This window comes from Mauremys mutica, chromosome 21, assembly GCF_020497125.1.
Source record: "Mauremys mutica isolate MM-2020 ecotype Southern chromosome 21, ASM2049712v1, whole genome shotgun sequence".
Taxonomy (NCBI): domain Eukaryota; kingdom Metazoa; phylum Chordata; order Testudines; family Geoemydidae; genus Mauremys; species Mauremys mutica.
In genome coordinates this window covers 2,430,474-2,447,910 of record NC_059092.1, presented here as the reverse complement: position 1 = coordinate 2,447,910, position 17,437 = coordinate 2,430,474, and the positions used below count along the sequence as shown (strand labels likewise).

Sequence of the window (17,437 nt, the reverse complement as noted above, 5' to 3'; positions counted from 1 at the left end):
TTTGATCTGCTTAATAAGCAAGCTCATGCTGGAATTAGTTGGACTAACTGATAAACCATCATAAGAACATTAAGAGTGGCTATTCTGGGTCAGACCAAAGGTCCATCTAGCCCAGTATCCTGTCTTCCAACAGTGGCCGATGCCAGATGCTTCAGAGGGAATGAACAGAACAGAGCAATTATTGCGTGATCCATCCCCTGTCGTCCAGTCCCAGCTTCTGGTCTCATGCAAGATGATCAGGAAGCAAGGTGTTTAATCGGTCCATCAGCTTGGCACCCATCTCCATTAATGAAATGGCCCACACATGCTACCAAAACCAACAGGCTGGGGTAAATCTGGAGGCTTTTTTTATCATTATAATGACAGTTATTTGTCATTGCAGGTCAGGTTAATAGCGGATGCAAAGCACAGAAGTCTAGCTGGTTATCGACAGCAGGCAGAGGACTCTGTACTTTTGACATAAAACATTTATGATGGGAAGTCACCTCTTAGCTGGAACACAGATGTCAATAAAACATGCTCCCTGAACCAAAAGTCCAACCAAAAATGAAATGTATAAAAAGCACACAGTAATTTGTAATGTTCAGTGCTCACTCAGGCTTCCTGTCAAAGGGGATGGAACTAAGCCAAAGAAAATGGCTGCTGAGTGTCAGGAAATATGTCCTGGCAGTGACCTAACACTGCAATTAAACAGCTGGCCCATCAGCTGACTCGGACTCACAGGGCTTGGGCTATGGGGCTAATTCCCCAGTCTGTGTTTGTCAGAGGATGGAGATGGATGGCAGAAGAGAGATCACTTGATCATTACCTGTTAGGTTCACTCCGTCTGGGGCACCTGGCATTGGCCACTGTCAGTAGACAGGATACTGGGCTGGATGGACCTTTGGTCTGACCCAGTACGGCCATTGCTTAGGTTCTTAATTGTGGGGTAGATGTTCAGGCTTGGGCTGGAGCCAGGGCTCCAGGACCCTCCTACCTCGTGAGATCCTCTCCTCGTGCTCTCTGGCAGCAGGGATGAATGCTGACCATACTCTTGGCAGGCACTGGCTTTCCATCAGGGCCGCGTCTAGAGCTGTGGAAGTTTCATGAGGCCTGGAGTGGGATTTTGGTATGATCCTGGGCTTTGGGAAGCTTGAGGCTGGTCCCAAAATCTGCCACCAGGCAACAGAACAGGGATTTCCCTTTAACCCAGTACATTGTGGGCTGGAGAATAGAGAGGCAGCATAAGAGATGAGAGGTCTTCAATTGCATCAGAAGGTTGGGGACAAGTAGGCCGTCTGTCATCCTAAGATACCTGACGTGGAAGCTGCCCAAAATAATCAGTCAGACACCCCTTAATGATGTCAGGAGGCTGTCAGCCCACTCTGGAAGACCCCCATTAACGTCAGGTAAGGTACTCATAGCAGGGTGCGGGAAGAGGCCCTGGCTAAATGCAGACTCTGGGTGAGTGGTGTCATAATGAAACAGGTGAAACTCTCCAGATTCCTCTGGTTTGTCCAAGTTTGGGGCTTGATTTTTTTGTTTTGTTTTGTTCAAATCAAGACGAAACTTGAGACTGAGAGGAGGGCTGCAAAACTTAATAAAAGCTACTAATAATTATCTGGAACCCTGGCAAAGACACCCCAGCAGGTTTCACACAGGCCTAGTCATTAGCATGATCAACATCCCATGTGCACTTCTCCGTGCATCAAATGGCTTATATAGTTCAAGTCTGCGTGATAGCTTTGTCAGTACCCAAGAGGGGCTGGCGCATCAGCTCTTACCCATCTGACCATTTAATTTATACACAAACTTTAATTAAATTAACCCTGGCCTATTAAGATTTTGCTGAGCAGGCAGGTTCCCAGCCCTTGTTTATTCTATGTTGTTTGTGAAATGAAACAACCGCAGGCTGCTCCAACTAGATAAAGCTTAGAGGCCCATTTGAAACAGAGGATTGAGATCAATAACTCAGTTGTGAAAGCTGTAATCCTACCCATCCCCCACATCTCCTCCCTCCTCCCCCAGGAAACAAGGCTGCTTACAGATAAATCATTATTTATCTATATGTATTTACTGGTCATCCGTATGCACAAAAATGAAGACAATAATTCACGTTTTATCTCTCACTGTTTGTAAACAGTTGCTGTAAATACAGCAGGCAGCCTTTTTAATCAAGAGTATTTATGCTAAAACAAATATAAGCCCACATATTAAGCAAGTTCACACTTAACCAAAAAGTACAGGTAATGTAACTTGCCCAGGTGATCCAGATACTAAAAACTCCAAAATAGCTGTCAGAAAATCTAATAGCAAGGTATTAGCCCACAGATCCGCTGCTGTAAATCTTTACCTAAAATAAAACTGTAAGCTGAAATAAATGTTTAAATCAGGTTATTGATAAATTTTAAACAGACTTCTTTTTCCTAGGTAGGTCAGTAAAAGCATCTCCGTAAGAGCCTGCTGGAACAGTGGGTGTCTTGTGCACATGTACAGGAGCATTAGCAGCCAAGATGTACGCCATCAGCCTCCTTTGCATCAGTTGCATTCACTCAGGCGCATGTGCATACATGGGTGTTTCTGTCTTTCCAAACAGTGAACTCTGGCTTTTCACCACGGTGCTATCTAACCTGATCAGGCTACATCCATTGGGGAAAGCATCCCTTTTCTAGCTTCCAGTCTCGCGTCCATGATTAAACTGCTGCATTCCATGGACCTAAACTCTTTCAGAGCAAAGGCTCCACTTGATTAAGGCACTTAAGCAAGTTCCTAACTGTATCACCTGAGTAGCCCCATGGAATTCAATGACATGACTCATGTGTTTGAAGCACCTGATGGATCAGGGCCAAAATGCTGAACTCTGTAGTAATTTCTTCACATATAAGAACTCCCGCTCATCCAGCTGAGAACAAGTCTCATCATCATAGTGCAGAAAATGGCTGCAGCAGCCAGTGATCTACCTACAGTAAGGCGCCTTGCTCTGCTAACACCAATGCAGCTGAACTTGTGGTAGCAATGGTGGGCCCGCCACCCCAGAAAAGTGAAGTGTTCTGCTGCTTCCCTTGGATCAGATCTCTGAGGTGAGCATTAGTCCCTGTGCTCTTTGCAGTGAGGAAGACGCAGTCTCAGCCAACATTTTACAGACTTGTAAGTGGTTTCAAACCCCCTTAGAAGGATGCAGGGATGGACTGCAGGCTCCAGATGGATAGCAGCAACTATCTGCTGAATTAACAAGGGTCCAGTGTAATTAAGTGAAAACACAGATCATAAAATACTGGCCTGCACTTAAATATAATAATTAAACTGTTTGGTGTAGGGGATACCATGCATAAAATCATTCTGCTAACTCAAACTTCAGGCAGTTTCTTATCACCCAGCCAGCTCTAGGAATAGACCAATGTCCAGTCCATCTAGATTTTTACGTAGCTTTCAAAGCATTGCAGCTAAAACAAAACCCGGTAATGATAATCTTATCGGGGGAAAGCAGAAGAGTATCCAAGTCCACTAACGCTATTGCTCTGGACCAACATTCTGGGCTTAACAGATACTTTAGCTGAGGCGAATCGCTTTAGTTAAAGATGAACTGACCAAGCTGTCCCTTGAGCTCTGCTGTCTTTGGTAGAAAGCCAAAAGCAAATCTCAATCCGTGCCTCTTCCTGACAGACTGAATACAAATTTGCACAATGTCTCATGTTCTTTTAAATTCTTCCATAGAACCGTTTAGGTCTGACAGTAATGCTGGGCTACTGTGCCCACCTCCTTCCTTGTCCAATTCTGCCCACAGACTGTAGAGACAATTTGTGAAAGAAGGCTGAAGTGGTTTGGGCATATCTGAGAAAACTGTGTTCCTACACAAGCCCTTGATTGGCTAGCTCCTGGTGAAAGACAGAAGAGAGGAGGACAGCAGATGACTTATAAGAAAACCACTGAGAAAGATGCCGCTGTCATGGAAACAGTCTACAACAGAGCAGAAACATGCCGTTAGACAGATGGAGGTGGAATGACTGGGTTTCCTCGTGTCACAAGGTAAGAGAGCATCTACTAAATAGAAATATAATTCTGTGCAATGGCCAGTAGAGCTCGAACAAATACCTAAAAGTCATTTAACAAAAAAATAGAAAATTTTGAACTTTTTTCTGTTTTCAAATGCTCAAAACTGCACCTTTTAAAAAAAATTCACAAAAAAATTGGAAACGTTCTCAAAATGGGTTTTAGGGAAACAAACAAAAATACTACAAACTTCTTGAGATCATACTGAATAATATTTTCAATAAACAATTGAAAAATACAGAAAAGCATCATTTTGGGAAGGAGAGAAGTGAAAAAAATTCAACAGTGTTGATGATTTTTTCCCCAAAAAATATTTGTTTTTAGAAAGGACCATTTTTGGTGGAAAAAAGTTTTATTTGACGTATCTTGACCGGTTCCATAGTCCAGTTCCTTAGATAATTCCTTAGACATTACCAGGCACGCTAGAGTACAGAGGAGAGTAGCTGGGGAAAACCATTTTAGTGTTGAATGTTCCATGCCATAATGGAAAGGAGATTTCCGTCCAAAACAAGAGAGAGGGAGCATCCCCCCGACTAATGACTCAGGCCAAGCCTGTCTCTCAGATGAGTGGCCCAAACTCATGTGATCATTCCTTGGTTCCCATCCTTGCCCGCAAGGTTAGAGGTTGACAACACATCTACAGGCACTTCAGCCTCAATTAGAGGGAGCCAGATAGTACGGCCATTGAACAGCGGTGTTACAAAACTGCTGTACACTATGTGGCATCTTCTGGGCTTTTAACAGGAGACACAGGAAGTGCTTTTCTCTCGAGTGCCATTTCTCCCCAAAGCACCGGCCGAAGGAAAGAGTCCGAGAGCACTTTGGGAGGCAGGCTGTGTTTTGTAAAGCCTCCTGTGCTTTTCTGGTGTGAATGATGTACTTAGCAGCAGTGATAATAATAATTATTAATCATTATTATTATACATAATTACAAGTGTGCGGGAGCAGTGATAGTTGTTAATATCAGAGGGGCATGTGAAGCTTAATATGTGTTTATAAAGCTTGTCCGAGAGCCTCAGACTGACGATGCCACATCAGTGTACAGTAGTTTTGCAGTACCTCTATACAATGGGTATGGAGGCAGATATGGCAGCTGTTCTGACTCAGCAGTGGTGGGCCACTGACTGGCCCCTGTTCTGCTGGTCTCACTCCTTCCTCCTTTAAAAAGGTGCCTTGGGATGTTTGACCTTCCACCTGGCCGCCTGCTGGAGCTAAACAAAAGAGACCTTAGTTTCATGTCTTTTCCGGGAGATGTAACATAATGATAATAATCGCCATTCATCTCCTTTTCTAAGCTATAGTTAAGGAAAATTAGTTCCACTTCCAATACCTTTAAGAAAGAGAAGATATTCTCCAGTGTCACCCACATGTTAGTCCAGCACTAATGCACACACGGGTTGACACTCTGAAGTGGATGATCTTAACTATCTATTGCCTGGGCTAACTAGTCTTTTTCATGGGAAGAGGGGGGTGTCAGCAATTTTAGGAAAGCTCTTGTTAGGGGCAGATTGTTCTCATGGGCTCAGAACCAAAGTATTAGGCACTTCCAACAAAGTCTTGCCAACCCCTAGCAATGACTTACATTTGGGGCTTTTAACGTTCACCCTAAACTTCTCCAAATCAAGAGCTTCAAGGAGGTTGAGAATATTCCTGCCACTTAAATCACAGGATTATCTTTGCCTGCCAGTCTGGGGAAGATATTGAGTGGGAATCTAACTCCAACTACTTTCACAGCAATAACATAAGTCTGAAAAAGACTGAAAATGGGAATGCTTCTTAAGTGACAGGCAGGCGTGGACCTCTGCCCCGTGGGTGCTATTACCACAAGCATCAAATGTTGGCAGGATTTGTACTTTCATTTGGCTCCCTGATGGGTTCACTGACTGCGCCTGCAAGGTACTTCCTCCTCCTTCCCCCAAACATTCTCCACATGAGAGACCAGGGTATATGTGAGCGCACACTTTAAAGACTGTGTCATAATGCATACTCACCAGGGGGACAAAGTAAAGTAGCCAGGCCGTGTTAATTCTGGCATTTCCTAACTTTTGAGAGCTTGACTTTGTAATTTTAATGTTCTTTTAACAGTTTGGGGTGTGGCTGTGTTATGTATGCAGCTAGCACAGGCACAGATGATGTCTAAATTACACAGATACTCAGGCCCGATTCTCTCTCTCACAGCAGTGAAGTCAGAACTACTTGGGATAGAAATATGAATGGACCTGTACTAATGTAGGTGAGGCCAGGATCAGCAGATATATGAACATTTCTAACATAGTGCAACATCGTCAGCAATGCATTGCCCCCTGGGAGGATGAAACAGAAGCTGTGACATCCTTCTCAGCTGCTTGTCTCTCTTTGGTGCATTTATGTATGACCCTTCACGTTGCATTTGCACAGCTTCTGTGCAACTAATTGTGCTGATGTTGGTCTCACATTAATTGGTATTCCAAAGGGGCTCCATAAAATGATTTTACTTGTACCTCCATAAAAATCAGCTTACCTCCAAAGAAGAACATTCTAATTATGAAAAAAATTCATAATCCTGTGTCTAATGGGGAGGCATCTGCTGAAAAAGTCTCTGGATAATTACTGGGAGGTTGTGTGGGAGAGAGAAACAGAGAAACAGAGAGAGAGAATCGGCTACGGGAGTAAATTCTGGAAAACATTAGAGAAGGGCTGGTAGAAAGTCTAATGACTGTAATCATCTGACACATTTGGAGAAGGTTTGTGCACTGACAGAACATTAGACGAGTTCCATTAAAACAGTGGTTTATAGCAGCCTCCGAAAACGCTCCCTTTGCAATCCCAGTACCCAACTTCAATTAGCTAATGTCTTCAGTGATTCCAATAGCTTTCTATAAAACACTGAAGTTTCTTAACTACTGTGTCAGATTTTGCTGAGGGAATAAGTTCTTTGAAAAGGAGCAAGTTAACTATAAATCTGCCTATATTGGGCCTATATTGTCATACCGAAGCATTACTCGGCAGGAGTGTACTTACCAAATGGAGAGAGAGAGAATATGTATGTGTCTCTCATTTAGGTCCGGTCAACATCTGAAACTTAGGTCAGCCTGATTATGTCACGCAGTTTGTTAGTGGCAACACAAGGCAATGGAGGTGACGGGGCAACAGAATTACAATATACCGCACCAAAAACCAAAACACGCTCTGAGACTTATGGCTTTTGTGTTTGTTACAGCCCCTGCACAGCTGCTAGACGCAAAGTTATCACAATGGAAATGGAGCTAAAACCGAACTACTAACGCCCTGGGGAATCAAAGTGGTGGAACAAGAAGCCATTGAGCGTATCATTTCTAGGGAGGATACTCTCTAATGATTGGATTCCAACTCCCCTAGCAGGATACCGTGCGCGTCAGCATGCTGAGATTTAGAACAGCAAATGCTTCCCAGCATCTACATTCCTCACCAGCTTAATGCAGGCGCTCAATGACACCAGTCAGCATTTCTGTACAGGAAATGAGGGGGTATTAACGAGTGAAGGCTTCTTCATTGTCCAGATTGTTGGTTTTGTTGCTACTTGTGCTGGCAGCCCACTGAGATGGAAATTCCATCTCCTGGCCATTGCAGTGGAATAACAGGGGCACCCTTCAAAATGCTGCCTTTTTTGTTCAGTTTTGCAATTACATTTCAGGGCTCGTCATTCTCATTGGCTCAGAGAAGCCCTGCGTCCACTCAGGAAATATGGCTATGCAGCACTGGCTAATAGATCAGCCCTGCCCCGGGAAGTCAGCATTCGGCTACAGCCTGCTAAGCATGGAAGGCAGTTTCCAAGTGGAGCACTGTGATGGATTCGACCCATGCCCCTCTTCTGCCACCCTGCACAGGAAAAAAACAAAGAGCATTGTTATCTGAAACGTACATTATCCCTGTTCTGAGAAAGAGACCGTGAAACTGTTAATGTGGCTAAACTCATTCCAGAAGTGGCCCTCACCCCTCCATTTTTACAGGATACTTTTCCTTTGCCCTGGTTAATCTGCTAGTTAGTCAGTGTGAGTAATAAGAGACTTAGCAGAATAAACTAAGGGTGTGTTGGTTTTGTAGCATAACCCCAGGTGTTTCGCTGTGAGCCCTTCCACTCTTTATTCTGAGTTGCTGAGTACACACACCCTTCTCTGCCCACTGAACTCTCGAGCGGAAGGACAGCTTTCCTTGCTGAGGCTTCTCCCCTAGCCCCAAAGATCCATGTGCATCCTGTGACCCTACAGTCCTTGCTAGCAAGGGGCCCCTCGTCCTCCTACAGAGTGCGACACCACAGCTCCCTGAGTCACCAGGCCTGGTCCTGCACCTTAACATTCAGTAGGAGTTTTGCCGTTGGCATCAGTCATAGCCCTGAATACAGAGGGGAGTGCAATTCCTGAGGTCATTCCCAAACCTTGGTATCCTCTACAACAGCCCTAGGGCAGTTGGATGGCGGGTGGGCTGGTCTTGTGGCCCATTTTCCTTCACTTGTTCGCTCACATCTCCAGGCAGAGTTCCTCTAGGTGGTGGCCACTAGCTCTTGGACTCCTTCATGGAGCAGCGGGCGTGTCCGCCTCCAGAATCCTGATTTAAAGACACCCCCGTCCTGTCTCTGTATCATCAGAACAGATCAGCTAAAGTTTAAAATGCCTACCACAGTCCAAGCTCCCAATGAGCTCCTTTTGGGTAATTTGGAATGGTCACTATCAGACTTTGCAGGCTTTTATTTTGCTCCCTGTATAAAAACCTTTACTGGACAAGCTCCTCCAGGCCTATCGCAGCTTGGCAGTAAGGAGTTATTTTTTTCTGGAAAGTGATTTGAGCAATCCCCAAATACCAAGAGACCAGACCTGAGCTGAAGGTGTGAAAGCTGGTTGGGCTGGCAAGTTCAGGTCCAGGGCCTGGCTTCTTTATAGCAGTCTGGCTCACCAATCAGAGAGAGAGAGAAAATGGAGTCTTTGTTAGAATTTTCAGTCACTTTGGGATGGGGGTTTAAAGAATGATAAGTTTGCCCTTCTATAAGAACCTTTCACTGAAGTGAAAGTGCTTTAAATACATGAAAGATTGAAACCACACAACATCCTTATAAGAGTTAAGCATTATATCCATGGTAAACTGAGTCACAGAGAGTTGGTGTAACTTGCTTAAGATGACAGAGCCAGGGCTAGAACCCAGGAGTCCTGTCTTCCACCCACCTACTGTGATCACTATAGTAATTCTTTCCCTGTCTTCCTTGTCCTCAGGATGTGGTGGGGGGTTCCCCCCTCAATGAATCTTCCTCTCCAGTAAAACTTGCCTGTGAATTCCCAGTATTTATGTATCAAAGCCAAATGCAAGTTTCTGCTGCAAGAAGAGAATGATAAATCAAAATCCTGCCACACTCTCGCAATCAGCAGAATGGGGTTTCAGCTATTTCCCTCTAAACCATTAGTGCAAATGGTGTGCTCATAAAATTAGGTAGCGCTTGATGTTTCTGAGTACTAATGACCTGGAATTAACAGAAATAACCACGGAATAAACTGGTAATTAATGTCCTCTTTATTTTCCTGCTAACAAGATGAAAACATATTGAGAAAGGATCGTCATTTCTCAGCCCCAAATATGACACTGTTAGCACCATTGTAATGTTCCTCTAATTACCCAGAACTCAGCCAGACTGATTGGCTCAGAATGAAACAGCATTCCTCCATTTCTGCAGCTTCCTAGCTGGAAAGGAGTGGGACCATTTGGCAAGTTACTGGATTGAGTCTGAATTTGAGGGAATATGAAGTAGAAACATTAGAGTTATTCTACCAGGAAAAAGCGGAGGTCCCTCTAATGCAGATGCAGTAGCTTGTCTCTGGAATTCCAAAATTCCCAATAATGAACTGGGTCAGTTGTGCCATACAATATTTAACACTATTATTTGGGCCCAGATGACCCAGCCATGACTGAGGCCCCATTGTGCTGGAGGTGCTGCTCAGAGGGCTATTCAAGACAGTCCCGGTCCTGAAAGATTTTACAATTGACTATTAAGGACTGGGATGGCAGGAGACTGAACATTAGAATTTCTTCCTGACTGTGGTAGGAAAACACTAAGGCCTGGCTTGTGACTGTCACTTGTAGAGCTGCAGATGTTAACAGTTATTAAATCATTCTTACACTGCTGATATCAGTAGTGCCTACAGATCTCAGGACATGCAACTGTATAAACAACTTGGACAGAGCAGAAGAAGAGCTGTGCGTAGCTCAAAAGCTTGTCTCTTTCCCCAACAGAAGTTGGTCCAATAAAAGATATTGCCTCACCCACCTTGTCTCAGACTCAGAAATTCTTGTCCTTATAAAGAGCAGATAAAATGGAACTTTTAACTTCTTTATGCTGTGTGAAGCCCCACATGCTGATTGTGGTAGCTTATAATGATAGGAGATATACTAATCTCCTAGAACTGGAAGAGACCTTGAAAGGTTATTGAGTCCAGCCCCCTGTCTTCACTAGCAGGACCAAGTACTGATTTTTGGCCCAGATTCCTAAGTAGCCTCCTCAAGGATTGAACTCTCATCCCTGGGTTTAGTAGGCCAATGCTCAAACCACTGAGCTATCCCTCCCCCTGGGAGGAATCAAGCTTTGTTGATTACATACTGTATTATTGTGATGTTTATTTGGAATGCTCTAAAAATCCTTTGGCTGCCCAGACTTTGGAAACCTCGTGACATTTTTAAGCTCATGGCTCCTATTAGTTCAGTCTGGCCAAATTCCCTTCACCCACTCCCCAAGCACAACCTATCTTTTGGAGGCTAAAGAATTTTTTTATCCCTGACCATTGGCCATCATGGCAAAGAGTGGGGGAGGTGATTTTGTGCCCGAACATGTACAAGGTCATACACAGGCTAGAAATCCCTTTAGCCTGTGTCCAGCACTTCCCCCAGTTCAGTCTTCGGTCCTCAGGTGTTTCCAGGAGTCTTCTTGTGTAGAGAGTGCAAAACCGCAGAGGAGGGTGGCTGATGGGCTGGCAGCATCGGGGCTGACACCCAGCTACCACAAACAAGCTCTCCCGCCCTCGCTGGAGGCAGGCAGATGGCTCGGCTGCCCTGAGAACTGTCCCAGCACCTGCGTGTGCGTGTGTGTGTGTGTGAGTGAGCGAGAGAGAGAAACTCAGAGTTGATGCTGGAAGCCGGGGAGGGGGAGCCCATTCCATTCTTACTTCATCTCTAAAGGCTCAGGTGGGGCAAACCCCAAACACCTGGATGGGTTTGTTTGGTCCCAACGACTTTCCCTGCTGGCCTTTGTACAGTGCAAACTCCTACTTATCGGCAGGGGACAGAGGCTCCTTTCTAATTCCTTTCCCTTCAGTCTCTGAGCTGAAAGGGGCACTTGAAGACACGCTGCTTTTTCCACTAAAAGCTGCCTCTGCCCTTGACTCGGGGCCTCGCCCCCTGCAGAGAAACACATTACTCCAGAGCAGAGTTGTTTCAAGGTTGATTATTTGCAATGAACCCCAAGTCACACCTCACCTAGGGGATGACTGACAAGCAGAGGTTTGCTCTTTTTATCCACAGCCTTCTGCCAGATGCGCTTCCCATCCACCAGAGGTGACAGAGCTGTGTGACGCTGCACGCAATCCCAGGGACCTTCTGAGAGCTGAAAAGCAACAAGTCCCTTTTACCGAACAGAGACAAAGGAAGGGGCACAGCCAGGTTCGTGCCCCTCATCAGTGTCTGCTCTCCTGTGACCTAATGGCATGTGCGTTTCTAGGGCAGTTGTCACGGTAGTATAGGCAGAATGTAAATACCCCCGGGCTTTTAGCTCTCTGCACTCGTACAGTTTAGCACAAATGTTTGCTGTTGTACAGGGTTTTTTCACCCTTTGATTTTCAATGAAACAAGTGCCCCCACTCCAGGATGGAATAATACACAAAATGCACCGCACACACACACACACACACACACTAGTGACGCTAGAGTTCTGGGACATTAAGCAAATCCACCAGGTACCGCACAAAGTCTATCATGGGGCATGGTCCTTCGATCCCGATCCAAGGAAGGCCATGGCAAAGCTGCTGCCTGCCAGTCACCCTGTAAAGTGCTTTGAAATGAACAGGTCTAAACAAACGTAGGCAGAGGAAGGACAGTCAGGAGGGTCAGTTTCATTTCCCCCCATTTTACAGATTGGGAGATTAGGACCAGTGGCTTGCCGGAGGCAGCACAGAGGCAGAACTAGCATCCTGGACTCCTGATCCCAAGTCCTCTGCCTTAGCCCCAAGGCCATGCTTAACTAGGAAAGGGATTTCAGTGTACAGAGGATGGAGCTGTTGTAAACGAGAGGAAAACACCATTTAAAATTAAAATATTTTCAAATACCTCTACAATGTCTAAATAGGGGCAACCACAGGATTAAATCCTTATCACCGAGACATCAAAGAGTCGGATCTGCTACTTCCCGGCTTTCACTTTGCTCCATTTAGCTAAAAATGGCATTTTATTAAAAGGGAGAGGGGGGGAGGCTGATGAAAATGATAACGTTAACTTTGAAAGATGGGCTGCCTTTGTCTGCCGTGAGAATGCCACAGCTTAAAGCATCTTATCTGGGGAAGATTCAAGTGCTGTGTCTGCATTCAGTCTGACATGAATGCAGCGGGAGCTTTCAAATGCAAATTGCAGACTCACTTTAGAGACTACAATGTGAAATGAGGCTCCACACAAAGGAGAGGAGAAACATTTCAAATTAAAATAAATAAATAAATAAATAAATAAGCAACAACAATACAGCAAACACTGTGGACCTCATTCCTCTCCGCATCTGTGCTCCTTTAACCAGCTCAGCAAAGAGAGGAATTGACTGTGCTTCCTTGAAAGGAGTGAGGGTTCTGGGCTGAGGCGTCTCCCAAGAGTGGGACTGGCCGTAGCCTGGACTGGCCCAGTGTAGCTACTTAAATGGCTTGTGAGGGTCCACTTTTCCCTTCTTCCAAAGGGGAGCCTTTCCGGTGCCTCGTTCCGCCATAGCCCCTGAACCTCTGACCTGCAGTCCCACCCCCACTATTCCAATCATAGCTATTGCTCTGTAATTAACTTAGTGCTCATGAAAAGTTCCCAGAGATTTCTCCTATGACAAATGGATACAAGCCCCTAGGAACTGTCCAGGGCCACATGAACTATTTCCTTGTCCCTTACTGAACCTGCTGAAGATTGTGCTACACAACAGTGATTAGTGTCAGATTTCTATCCTAATCCATACACAGCTGCTCTAGAAACTCACAGGTAGGATTACTGGGACCCTTCAGGCTACATCCCCTAGGTAGAACCGAGCAATTGTTGTCTTTAAACTGCTGTTCCATAGTTGCTTTTCTTTGGAAGGTCCATGCAGGGTACAGGAGGTTTATTGTGCTGTTAAGAAAGAATGCAGGAGTTTTTCCAGTCACTGGCTTGAATTATAATATATGCTCCAAATTCTGTTCTCACATACAGTGGTGTGACTCTGGAGTTACCCATTACAGCTCAGGCCCTGTCTTGCTATAACGTAGCTCATTGGGTTGTGATTATGTTGTCTCATGTAAGAGGCAACTTGCTTTTCTGGGCCAATGGAACAAATCCGAGGAGTTTGCTGCTGTGAACCCTTGAGGTCCAAAACAAAAACTGAAATCACTGTCCATGACACTACAGCCTCAGAAAAGAAAGATGTGCATAGTTAAGATGTGGTTGGCAATCTGGATTTCTAGCAAGAGGAGCCCAGAAAGATAAGGGATTTGCTTTTCATGAGGCTAATCAAGGCAGCAAATTAGCACTGTTCAGTACTGTACAGTGAAACATATCGGTGAGCAGGCTTAATCAAATCCATTGTGGATTGTGTGTAACAGGTAGAACTGCCAAAGGGGTTTCTGTGGGGGTGAAAATATAGAAGTTTGAAAATTACAGGCTGACAGGTTTGGAAGCAATTAAGGTAATAGGAGGCAAAGTGCTATCCATGGGGGAGGATTAGGGTGCAAAATGTTGGTGCTGCATACAGAATGTTCCCAAATGCTGCTGTTCTGGTGAGGTATTTCGGGACCAGCTCTGACAGGTATTTAGATATTAGTGTCCTCTACAGATGTGGCAGGTATTCAGATCTGTGAAAATTGTTAACTTTCTTATCACACTGGATTGCAGAAAGTACAGAAGCTCTGCACTGCAGAACCATTGTGCCTCAGTTTCCCTGTAAAAATGGAGGCAGTAATACTGACCTATAACACAATGGATTATAGGGCTGAATGTTTGCAATTCCATATGCCTTGCATTTGAAGATCTAAAAGTGCTTTACAACGTATTATTGTCGTGGACCAGAAATCTACAAGGAAGAATGTTTGCGGTGTATTTTTAAACTGTACAAAACCAGAAAGCACAGCAAATCTGGCAAAAAGCTCTTCCCGCATGCTTGAAAATTGATCTAAAACTTTCCAGAAATGAGGATGCTTGTTTGAAGTCTACTCAGTATCACCCATTAACACACAATAATCCACATCTAGAGCTAATTGGGAAAATGCAGACAATTTTTGCAAAAACTTTTCATAATTTTTCACAGAAATAATCATCAACTATGCCCTCAGATGGAAATGGCAACCAGATTTTCATCCACTGTGGCCTATACAAATATAATTTGTTTGTTTGTTTTTGTTTAAATCCTGCTAAAAGTAATGTGGAATCTTTTTCGCAGGCCTGCTTGGACAGTCCTCCAGACCTAATGCAAAGAGAATTCAAATCTTCTGCTCACAATGGGTTGTTAAAAACCTCTGCCTGTGGTTTTTCTACACACTGTCTGTTCTTCACAGTTCTGTATTTAGTTTGTCCTTCATTCCCCACCCCCAGCCCCACTGTGCTGTCGGCATGCAGCATTCACACAGCACTGTCAGTGCAGTATCTCCTGGCAACTAGGCATTCATTCCCAATTAATTTCCATTGACAATAAGAATAGATGATCATATCTGTGCAGGTTTTATCACACCACCAGCCAGCGCTGCCCTACTGCAAACAGTTAAGAGAGTATTTTGTCTGGTTTCCTACTAAAGATGGCTGATAATGTGAAGAACAGTGACGAGACCTGCAACAGTAGTTTCTTCCATAGATTCACAAGAGTTTAATGCCAGAAGAGACTCATTAAATCATCTAGTTTGGCCGCCTGTATATCATGGGATTAAATTTCGCCCAGTTATCCCTGTATTGAACCCACTAATTTGTGTTTGACTAATGCAAATCTTCCAGAAGTAGCAAAGAATCCTGTGGCACCTTATAGACTAACAGACGTTTTGCAGCATGAGCTTTCGTGGGTGAATACCCACGAAAGCTCATGCTGCAAAACGTCTGTTAGTCTATAAGGTGCCACAGGATTCTTTGCTGCTTCTACAGAACCAGACTAACACGGCTACCCCTCTGATACTAATCTTCCAGAAAGGCATCCAGTCTTTATTTGGAGACATCAAGAGATGTGCCTGTTTATTTACCACTTCTCTTGGTACTTGTTCCAATGGTATTAATACACAGTTATCACATCACCTCTCCATCTTCTTTTTAGATGTCAAACAGATCGAGCTCTTTTTCACAATGTGGACACCAGAATAGGGCTCAGCATTCCAGTTGCAATACTGCTGTATCGCCTTCCGGCTCCTGCTCGCTATCCTCCTGTTCATACATCCAAGGATCACGTTAGCCCTTGTGCCACAGCATCGCACTAAGAGCTCATGTTCAGTTGTTTGTCTGCAATGACCCCTAAATCCCTTTTGGAGTAACTGCTTTCCAGGATACAGTCCCCAATCTGTAGGTGTGGCCTCTATTCCTTGGTCTAGATGTGTAACTTTGCACTTGGCTGTATTCAAATACATTTTAATTGAATGGTCCTTGGTTAGTCTACGTTTTGAAGTCTATCAGTTAGCCGGTTCTTAATCCACTTACTGTGTGCTCTATTAACATTGTATGTGCTTATTTTATGCCATGTGTGGTCCCCACCAGGCCCAATGACTTTACCAAGTGCAGGGAAGGTTGTCAGATCCCAAAGCAAAGCTGAGACTTAGGCCTTGTGGAAAATGCTCCTGTTAGAAGATAAGAGATTCAGCCAAGCACAAAGGGAGAAAACAATCCCTGTTCTTGCCCTTTGGGTGTCTCTGCTCCTGGATACTCAGTCTTTCCCATGCCTCACTTTGGCTTGGGCATGGGGGGAGGGTTGACCGAAAGTAAGGGGGAGACACGCCCTGTATGAATGACTCTTTCGTGCTGCAACATGGCGCCAGTGATTAGGGCAGTGCCACAGGCTCACCTTGCTCCTTGTCGGTCCAAGCAGGATTCGGCACCAGCTCCCAGGCTCCAGCCAGTCAAAGACCCTTTCCCCCTCCACACCCTCCCTCAAGGCAACGCCTTCCTCAGACCCACCTGGGAGCTGAGACGTGCGAGGTTGCCATTTCTGGCCTGGCACCAAGAGAAATGGGATTCGGAGCCTGATCTGCCCAGCCAGCCTTGCCACCCATCTTTCAATGCAATCTGCTTTGTACTTTCCCTGTTCCCATTTCGGTGCCCTCCGCAGAGCACTAGCTCTGCTGCCGGCTCACTGCTGGCAAGAGCGGCCCCTAGAGCCTGATTTACACTTACACTGTGGTTTCTCAGTGCTTGGTTACACAGCTGGTTTCAAACTGAAGTCAGAAAACATGGTGGTAGCCTAAAAATATAGACAAGAACTTTGTTCCTTCCTCTTCCCAGTGGTTTTCCTGAGATTGCAGCACACCTCTCCCCAGGCCCTTTGCTCTAGGGTCATGCTCCACTACGTTGGTATTGGTATTGGGGGAGCCCCGGTAAATTAAGTGCACCCCACTATGCCCAGTGCTCTACAAACACAGTCCCTGCCCCAAAATTATCTATCTGCATCGGGTATTTACACAGCACCAATCCCCATTCCACACCGAGATATCATCTCCTGCTGTACGTGGCTATGGCCCTATATGGTAGGTAGATTTCAGCAAACGGAGCCCAGCCCCAAAGATCTTGTGATTCGTTAGTATGAGGCCCCATAAATGTGCAAGGTGCCCCATCAAAAGGTCAAAAGACAGTCCCTATCAAACAGCATATAATCTAGAGCCTTGAGCCTGCTCTCATGGTGAAGTAACTCCAGTGAGTTCACCATGGCTACTCCTGATTCACACAAGTATAACTAAAGCCAGGTCTACACTACAGACCTAAATTGCTATAAAGACGTTGCTCAGAGATATGAAAAATCCACACCCGTGAGCGATGTAGTTATACCGACCTAACCCGCCACGTAGACATCGCTATGGCAACAGGAGACCTTCTTCCACAGCCATAGCTACCGCCTCTCGGGGAGGTGGATTAACTGCGCTGATAGGGGAAGCTCTCCTATCAGCGTAGGAGCATCTTCACTACAGCGCTACCGCAGCATACCTGCACCGGAGCTGCTGCGCTATTGTAGCGCTGTACATGA

At 45.1% G+C, this 17,437-nt stretch overlaps 1 long non-coding RNA gene across 2 annotated transcripts; it reads left to right on the top strand.

The window, feature by feature from the left end:
• Positions 1-1,353: 1,353 nt before the first annotated feature.
• Positions 1,354-15,748, top strand: LOC123354198. 2 transcript variants are annotated; one of them, XR_006574663.1, is made up of 4 exons: positions 1,354-1,388; positions 3,764-4,005; positions 11,545-11,682; positions 15,527-15,748. It is a non-coding gene; the product is annotated as an uncharacterized LOC123354198 (long non-coding RNA). The 2 variants fall into 2 exon arrangements; XR_006574662.1 differs by lacking the exons at positions 11,545-11,682; positions 15,527-15,748 and adding an exon at positions 7,229-10,285.
• Positions 15,749-17,437: the final 1,689 nt, after the last annotated feature.